Source organism: Mus caroli, unplaced genomic scaffold (assembly GCF_978045245.1).
Source record: "Mus caroli unplaced genomic scaffold, Mus_caroli_1 scaffold_11, whole genome shotgun sequence".
NCBI lineage: Eukaryota > Metazoa > Chordata > Mammalia > Rodentia > Muridae > Mus > Mus caroli.
The window spans coordinates 64072896-64081363 of record NW_028227266.1 but is presented as its reverse complement, the minus strand read 5'-3'; positions in this window follow the sequence as shown (position 1 = coordinate 64081363).

Below are 8468 nucleotides of genomic sequence, written 5' to 3'. Positions count from 1 at the left end.
CATGCGTGCCCCATGGTGGGGGCGGAGCAAAGAGCTCAAAGGCCCAAGCACGCCCAGACGACAAGGCGGGGCCTGCCGCTTTGGAGGCGTGACTCAACTGATGAACCGCTAAAGAAGAAATTTGAGGGTACTTTGATGTGTATTATTCAGCCAAGCTCTTCAAAGAACACTGCAGATATATACACACAAGCAAGACACTCATATGAATAAAATAAACCTTTAAAAGAAACTATTTTTTAAAACTTTACAAATTATTTTTTTAATTTATTTTTGTTTTATGTGCTTTGGTGTTTTTAAGAGTGTGGAATCCCCTACAGCTCGAGACAGTTCTGAGCTGCCACATGGGCCTGGGAATTGAACCTGGGTCCTATGGAAGGGAAGCCAGTGCTCTTAACTGCTGAGCCATCTCTGCAGCACTACAATTTTGTGTATGTCCCAAATGTGAGCTTAGAACTGAATTCAGTGTGTGTGTTTCATGGGCCTGCTGGGAACTGAACTTTTGCAACAGCTTTTAAAAAAAAATGTGTGAATGTTTTGCTTGTGTGCATTATGTGCAGTACATGTGAGTTTGTTGGAACTGGGGATCAGATGGCTGTGAGCTGCTATGTGGGAGCTAGGAATCAAACCCAGGTCCAGTTAGGAACAAGTGCTCTCAATCGCAGAGTGGTCTCTCTAGCTCACAGTAAGTGCTCTTAACTGTTGAGCTATCTCTGCAACCTCCCAACCCTGTCCCTCTGCAACACCACCACCACTACTACCATCACAGAAATAACTCATTTGAGAGCAAATCGCACATCCTGTCAGAACATGAAACAATAAACATAGGATAATTTCCTCAGCCACTACAACTGATAGTAATTATGCCACAATTTACATATTTCATGTCCAGTATTTCAGTTAATCCTCACATGATCTATCCAAGGGAGCTGTTATTTCAACCCTTGTAATTGAAGAGACCCGACACCCAGTGAAGTTAAGGACTTGCCAGCAAGGTCCACAGTGCTGGAAGATGACAGCGTTGGCGTGGGGTGGGGTCCTGTCCCTCCAGCTCCAAAGCCATGATCCTAACCATTCGACCTGAACAGCAATCTTAACTACTAAGCAACTCAGGATTTCCACACCCCAGGAAACTAAGGTTTGCTCACCTTTCTGAAGTCACTTCAGGAATCTAAGACTCTTGGATTCTCAAGCCTCCCATGTGGGATGCCATAGGGAGACTGTAGGGAAACGGAGGGGTGAGGGCTGTCTGCTGAAGACCTCTGAAGACCATGGTGTGCAGATAGATATGTGTTTCCAAGGTACACTGGGGTCCTTAACATGGGTCATGCTTGTGACGCTGGCTCTGGCTATAGAGCGGCATCAGGTTCCTCTCTCATCTAATTCCTGTCACATGACCTGAAAGCCAGAGGCCCCAGACCAGTCTTTCGTTTAGTTTTGAGTATCCCTGCTTCTGTGCCTTTGAGCGTTCCATCCACCTTACATTTCCTCTCTTCCTCACTAAATGGTATCCATTTTTTCAGTGCTAAGACAACACCCTCCCTGAGGCCTTGAACTCCTACCTCACGGATTCAATATTTTTTTCTCCATGTGTCCCCTTAAAACTGAGAGGGTCTTTGTTTGCCATAGTTGAGGAAAGTTGGCCAATGTGTGCCCAGAGAGCAGCAAATTCCTTGGGCTAAGTAGAAAAGAGAGGCAAAGATTATGGTGCTGCTAGCCGGTGCATCTGACCATATGAGGAGAATAAGATGGGATGCCAAGCTGTATTCTCCTCCAATCAAGTCAGTCCCAGAATCCTAACTCAGGGGAAGTGGAACATGATTCTAACACTCAAGGTACTGTCTTTTGAATACCGACTAAAGGTGTGACCTATGGAGCTGGAGAGACGGCTCAGTGGTTAAGATGCTCGCTGTTCTTGCAGAGGACCTGAGTTTGTTTTCTAGCACACATATTGCCAGATCTAGGAGACTCACTGCCCTCTTCTGGCCCATGCAGGCACTGCAGTCATGCGTACAAACACACCACTAAAAAGCAAAATCTTCAAGTATGCGTCTGGAGAGATGGGTCAGCAAGTAAGAGCACAGGGTGCTCTTACAAAGGACTCCTGTTTAATTCCTGTACCCACATGGTGGCTCACAACCACCTGTAACTCCAGAGCATCCTCTCCTGGCCTCTGAGGGCATTGCAGGCACTCACTCGGTGCAGAGACATAGGCGCAAGGCTGATGTAGTTTATTTTCAGCAGCTCAAGTTCTCCCACGTAGCTGTGCCGCAAAAGCTGCCTCCTGCCGCTCACAGCACCCTCTGCCTACCACACACTAGCTTGTTGGAGCAAGAGGCTGGCATTAATCTTTTCTTCCCAGAGCAACCTATTGCTACTGACTGGCACCTTTTTGTCCCTGTTTGCTTGTTTGTGTGAGGCAGGGTCTGGTCTTGTTATGTCTTCGATGCTGGCCAAGACCTTGTGATCCTCCCACCGTAAACTTCTTAGAGAAGGAGGAGGAAGAAGAGGAGGAGGAGAAGGAGGAGGAGGAGAAGGAGGAAGAGGAAGAAGAGGAAGAGGAGAAGCTGAACTTAATATGAGTGTAAAGATGGAGTTTTCCCTAAATAAAAAATGAAACTTTGTTTTGCCTTTTTTTTTTTTTCTCGAGACAGGGTTTCTCTGTGTAGCCCTGGCTGTCCTGGCACTCACTTTGTAGACCAGGCTGGCCTCGAACTCAGAAATCCGCCTGCCTCTGCCTCCCGAGTGCGTGCGCCACCACGCCCGGCTTTGTTTTGTCTTTTGAAAGGGGTTTCTCTGCACAGCCCTGTTGTCCTGAAACTCACTCTGTACACCACGCTGGCCTCAAACTCAGAGATCTACCCACCTCTGCCTCCCGAGTGCTGGGATTAAACGTGTGCTTCACTACTGTCTGGCTCAAAAACGAAAAAAAAAAATTTTTTTTAAGTTCTTCATAGTGAGTTAGACACATAAGAACCTGATCCTTCCAAGTGTAGATAAATCCCTCACTGGATTCGCTTTCAGCACAGAGATGAGCTGCAAGGCCAAGGAGATCTGTGTAATAAATGTTTGTACATCTGTATCCTCCAGGCCTTGCTGACAGCACTGCTGTCTATGAGATCAGAGTGGCTGTGATCACCCACTAGAGACCTTCATAAGAGCAGGCCCAGCCACATTCCCGAGTGGGATCAGAGGAAGGCCACTCCTGTCCGAGGATACAAAGTGGTGAACAGTGGCTGCTGAGGAGACTCTTCCTCAGTGTACAGCTGCCTGTAAGTTGTCCGTGCTCCTGTGACTCGCCTAATTAAACACACTGGATCTTTAGACTTAGACGGAATGATTTCTTTGGTCTGTGATTGGTGCTCTATCTAGGATAAATAAACATTTGTCTTTCCCAGAAAAAAAAAAAAAAAAAAAAAAGCACACACCATTAGGACATCCACAAAGCATATGTAAGGCATTGGAAGCCAGACAATGAGTTTCTGGTCAGCCCTTTAGTTTTCAGATATTTCTTCTGGAAAGTTCTTCAGCTCCATAGAAAACTGGTATGTGGAAGTAGCCTAATCTCCCCTGAAGCATTCTTCCATGTTCCTACCATCTTACACTGCTGCCATATGTCTATTTTCTGTGGGACAAGGAAACCAGCCATAGGATAAATGTGTATACCTGTGCTTGCGTGTGCTCATATTTAATCAACCATTTGGTGTTGGGTCAAAAAGAGGAGCAGCTGGAGCCACCCCCCCCCGGGGGGGGGGCAGGAAGTAAGAGCAAAAGCTTTTGCCTCCATCAGGGGAAGCAATGCCTCAGGACCAGGGGAAATACATGCTATGCATAGGCACCAGCCCAGTATCAGGGTCACAGACTTAACCCACAGTGCCCACTGAGCCATTTGGGATGCCCTTCAAGCACCACTATGGAATCTCGGTTGTTGTTGCATGAGAATTCCACAAGAGGGCGATGTCACCGACCTTTTCCCTTGTTGAGGATGGCAGACTGGCTCTCTGCTGTGTCTATTGCCTGTGTAACTTCAACAGGTTTTACTCTGATTGGCTTACTTTCCTTGTAAGTGGTTCACAAACACTAAGTAGCGTCACATTTTATAAAAACAAGAATTTTTATAAAATAAAAATTTGAAAGGAGACAATATGTTCCCCAATTCCTTCTTTGAAGAACAGTTCAGTATACACTCTATTCAGTATACACTCTATTCAGTGAACACAGAAGAGAATTGTTCTTTTAGTATAAAGCACCTCTGCTCACCGCCACAAAGAATTAAGGAGGCTGCAGGTTTGAGAAGCTCACATTTTGACTGATTTAGAGAATGCCAAACGCTTAGATAAATTTATAATAAGTGTAAATCACTTGGGAAAGCCAGACATGGTGGCTCACAGCTGCAAATCAGCATTCAGAAGGCTGAGGCAAGAGGATTGCCAGGAGTTTATGACAGGCCGGGACATTTAGCCAAACCTTGACTTGAAAACCAAACAAAAACAATTTCTTGAGGGAAACAAAGTGAAGCAAGAAAAGAAAGGTGTGTTTGGATAAAACACCAAGGAGTCAGAGTTGAGTGTGGGGTGCACATGCCTTCAATTCCAGCACTCGGGAGGCACAGGTGAACAGCTCTCTATAGATTCAAAGCCACCCTGGGCTACATTGTGAATTCTAAGTTACCAACCCAACCCAAACAACAACAACAACCCCTGAAGAATCAGTTAATTGTGCTGATTACTAAGACAATTCAGTCAAGAAATGAAAGACAGATAAACGTGCCCCGGACAGTGGTGCACATCTGTAATCCTGGCACCCTTGGGAGAGAGGCTGAAGCTGGAGAGTCTAGAGCTCCAGGCAGGCTGGGCTACATAGTGAGACCTTGTCTTAAAATACATTTTTTTTTTTGAAAAGAGAGAAAGAGAGAAAGGAAGGAAGAAAGGACAAGAAGAAATACATATATATTAGGCTGTCCCTGAGAACATTTTCTGTTTAAGCATTTTTATTTTATTTCATTTACTTATTTAAATATTTCTTTATTTTATTTTATATATATGAGTATTTTGCTTGCACGCAGATATGCATGTCTGGTAGAATGGATCCCCTGGAACTGGAATTACCGTCATGAGGGTGGTGGGAATTGAACCCCAGATCTCTAGGGGAGCAACCAACCAGTGCCCTTAACCACTGAACCATCTCTCCAGTCCTGTGTAAACCATTTTAGAGCAAGGGCAGGCAGGATGGCTCAGTGGTTAAGTACTTGCCCCACAGATGTGAGGATCTGAGTCCAGACCCTAGAGCTCCTGGGCGTCCCTTGATCCCAGAGCTACAACATGTGCAGCAGGGTCCTGAGAATCCCCAGACGCTTGATGGTCAGCCAGCCTGGCCTATGCGGCCACGTTTCAGGCCAGTGAGAGATCTTGCCTCAAGCAAAAGGTGGAAAGTACCCATGGACCAGCATCAGAGAGTGTCCTTTGACCTTCATCAGCCACACACTCCCCCCCAACCCCACCTCACCCCACACAGACTTTAAACGGAGACATTAAAGTTACATTGTTATGTTTGATAAACAATAGAATGCCATGGGATTGAAAGCCCAAGTGAGGCACTTGGACAGTTTGTGTGTCTGTGTCCAGCTGACAGCGGTAACAACCAGCACCATACATTCTCACTTCAGGCCATTCTACCCTATCAGTTTTTGACTTCTGGATTCTGTGTGGAGTCCACTTTGATAAAAAGAAAAAAAAAATGGTTAAGTTGGTCATGGTGACTCATGTCTGTAATCCTAGCACTTGGAGAGCTGAGGCAAGAGAGTTACAGAGAGTTCAAGCGCAGCCTGGGCTACATACAGGTTTGTTTGGAGTCAACAACCTAAGCTACAGAGTAAAGATTCTGTCTTAAATAAATAAGTAGGTAAATAAACAAATAAATAGGAAAAGAAGTTCAAATGTCTGATTTTATAGAGTATAAGACTAAGTGATTATAAGTATATTCTGGTGATTATAATCAACAAGAGTTAAAAATCCCTTATGCTTATCTAATAGGCCATCACATTAGCAATGACCACAGCAATAACAGACATATGACTAGTACTTCTAGGAACAGTTGTATACAAGTTTTGGTGCAGAAATGTTTTCAGTTTTTTTTGTTTGTTTGTTTGGTTGGTTTTTTTTTTTTTTTTTTTTTTTTTGATTTTTTTCAAGACAGGGTTTCTCTATGTGGCCCTGGCTGTCCTGGAACTCACTCTGTAGACCAGACTGGCCTCGAACTCAGAAATCTGCCTGCCTCTGCCTCCCAAGTGCTGGGATTAAAGGCATGTGCCACCATGCCCAGCTCATGTTTTCAGTTCTTTTGGGCAGATTCCCAAAAGGGGAACTGTTATCAGGTGTGTCCAACCTGAGGCCCATGGGCCCCATGTGTCCCAGCATAGCCGAGTGTTCCACAAAACAGTTAGATGGCATCATCTTGTAATGTCAGAGAGTTTGGGGCCAGTGAGATGGCTCAGCAGGTGAAGGTGTTTGTCACCAAGCCCCAGAATTCACTTGGTGGAAGAAATAACTACCACAGGTTGGCCTCTGGCGTCTCACGTGTGTCACGTGACATAGCCATAGCCGTGTACAAACTCAAATAAATAAATGAAAATTTAAGGAGAAAATCCTTTTAACTTAAACATTCTAAGAAATAAAATGTAAAGTAAAACACTTGGCAGCTCTGGTAACTGTTTTCCAAAAAGGCTGTACCAGGGTTCGAGAGCTGGCTTAGTGGTTAAGAATGCTGGCTGCTCTTCCAGAGGCTCTGAGTTCAATCCCCTGCACCCAGAGGGACTGCTAACAACAGTCTGAAACTCCAGTTCCAGGAGATCGGACTTCCTCTTCTGGCCTACCTTGGCACTGCACACATATGGTGTATAGACATTTGTGTAGACAAAACACCAAGGCACATAAAATAAAAATAGCAAATATTTTTTAAAGCCTCTTCCTTCAGATACATGTGCTTTCTTGAGAGAGTATTTGGGTATAGACTCTAAATTTACAGGGTCAGAATCTATACTACTGAGAACTGCTTACAAAAAGGCTGTCCCGTAGTCATTGATAAGTGGATATTAGCCCAAAACTTAGGATACCCAAGATATAAGATACAATTTGATAAACGCATGAAACTCAAGAAGAATGAAGACCAAAGTGAGGACACTGTGCACCTTCTTAGAATTGGGAACAAAACACCCAGGGAAGGAGTTACAGAGACAAAGTTCGTAGCTGTGATGAAAGGATGGACCATTTAGAGACTGCCGTATCCAGGGATCCATCCCATAATCAGCTTCTAAACGCTGACACCATTGCATACACTAGCAAGATTTTGCTGAAAGGACCCAAATATAGCTGTCTCTTGTGAGACGATGCCGGGGCCTAGCAAACACAGGAGTGGATGTTCACAGTCAGCTATTGGATGTATCACAGGGCTCCCAATGGAGAAGCTAGAGAAAGTACCCAAGGAGCTAAAGGGATCTGCAACCCTATTGTTGGAACAACATGATGTACTAACCAGAACCCCGGAGCTCTTGTCTCTAGCTGCATATGTATCGAAAGATGGCCTAGTCGGCCATCACTGGAAAGAGAGGCCCATTGGACTTGCAAACTTTATATGCCCCAATATAGGGGAATGCCAGGGCCAAAAGAATGGGAATGGGTGGGTAGGGAAGTGGGGGGCGCTATGGGGGACTTTTGGGATAGCATTGGAAATGTAATTGAGAAAATATGTAATAAAAATATAAAAAATCAAAAAAAAAAAAAAAAAAAAAGGCTGTCCCATTTTGCCCTCCTGTTGGCAGTAACTGGGAATCTTAACTATTGATACTGTAAGAAAAACAGAGACCTCAGGCCTCCCAGTGGAACCGATGTCATTACCCGTGCCCACCTGTCAGGCTGTACCTGAGCACTTCAGTCTCAGGATTCCCTGATTCCTTATCCACCAGCAGATAATTCCAGAAATGTGAAATGCTGGCTGAAGCACTGTATACCGATAGACAACTTAAGGGTTTTACAAATGCATAGGCAAAAGGTTATTTCTCTGGGCCACATCCTATGCCAATAGGTCTTTGTCCGTTACGGAAGTCTCTGTGTGCGTCTGAGTTAAATAGAACATCCTTTACAATTCAGACTCGCAATCTGCATGGATGCACAGGCCCAGTCATGCTGTATTTATTAGGAAACCCTTCCTAAAGTGGAAGCTGAGCTAAGAAATAACCGCAGGGTGGATGGCTCCGGCAGGTATGCTTGTCTCTACTCTGTTGGCCTGCAGGCTTCCCTCTGTTTTTGCTTTTGTTTTGTTTTGTTTTTAATGTAAAAAGTGATCAGGGCTGGAGAGATGTCTCTGCGGTTAAGAGTATTAACTGAGTCAGGCAGTGGTGGCGCACACCTTTAATCCCAGCACTTGGGAGGCAGAGGCAGGTGTATTTCTGAGTTCAAGGCCAGTCTGGTCTATAG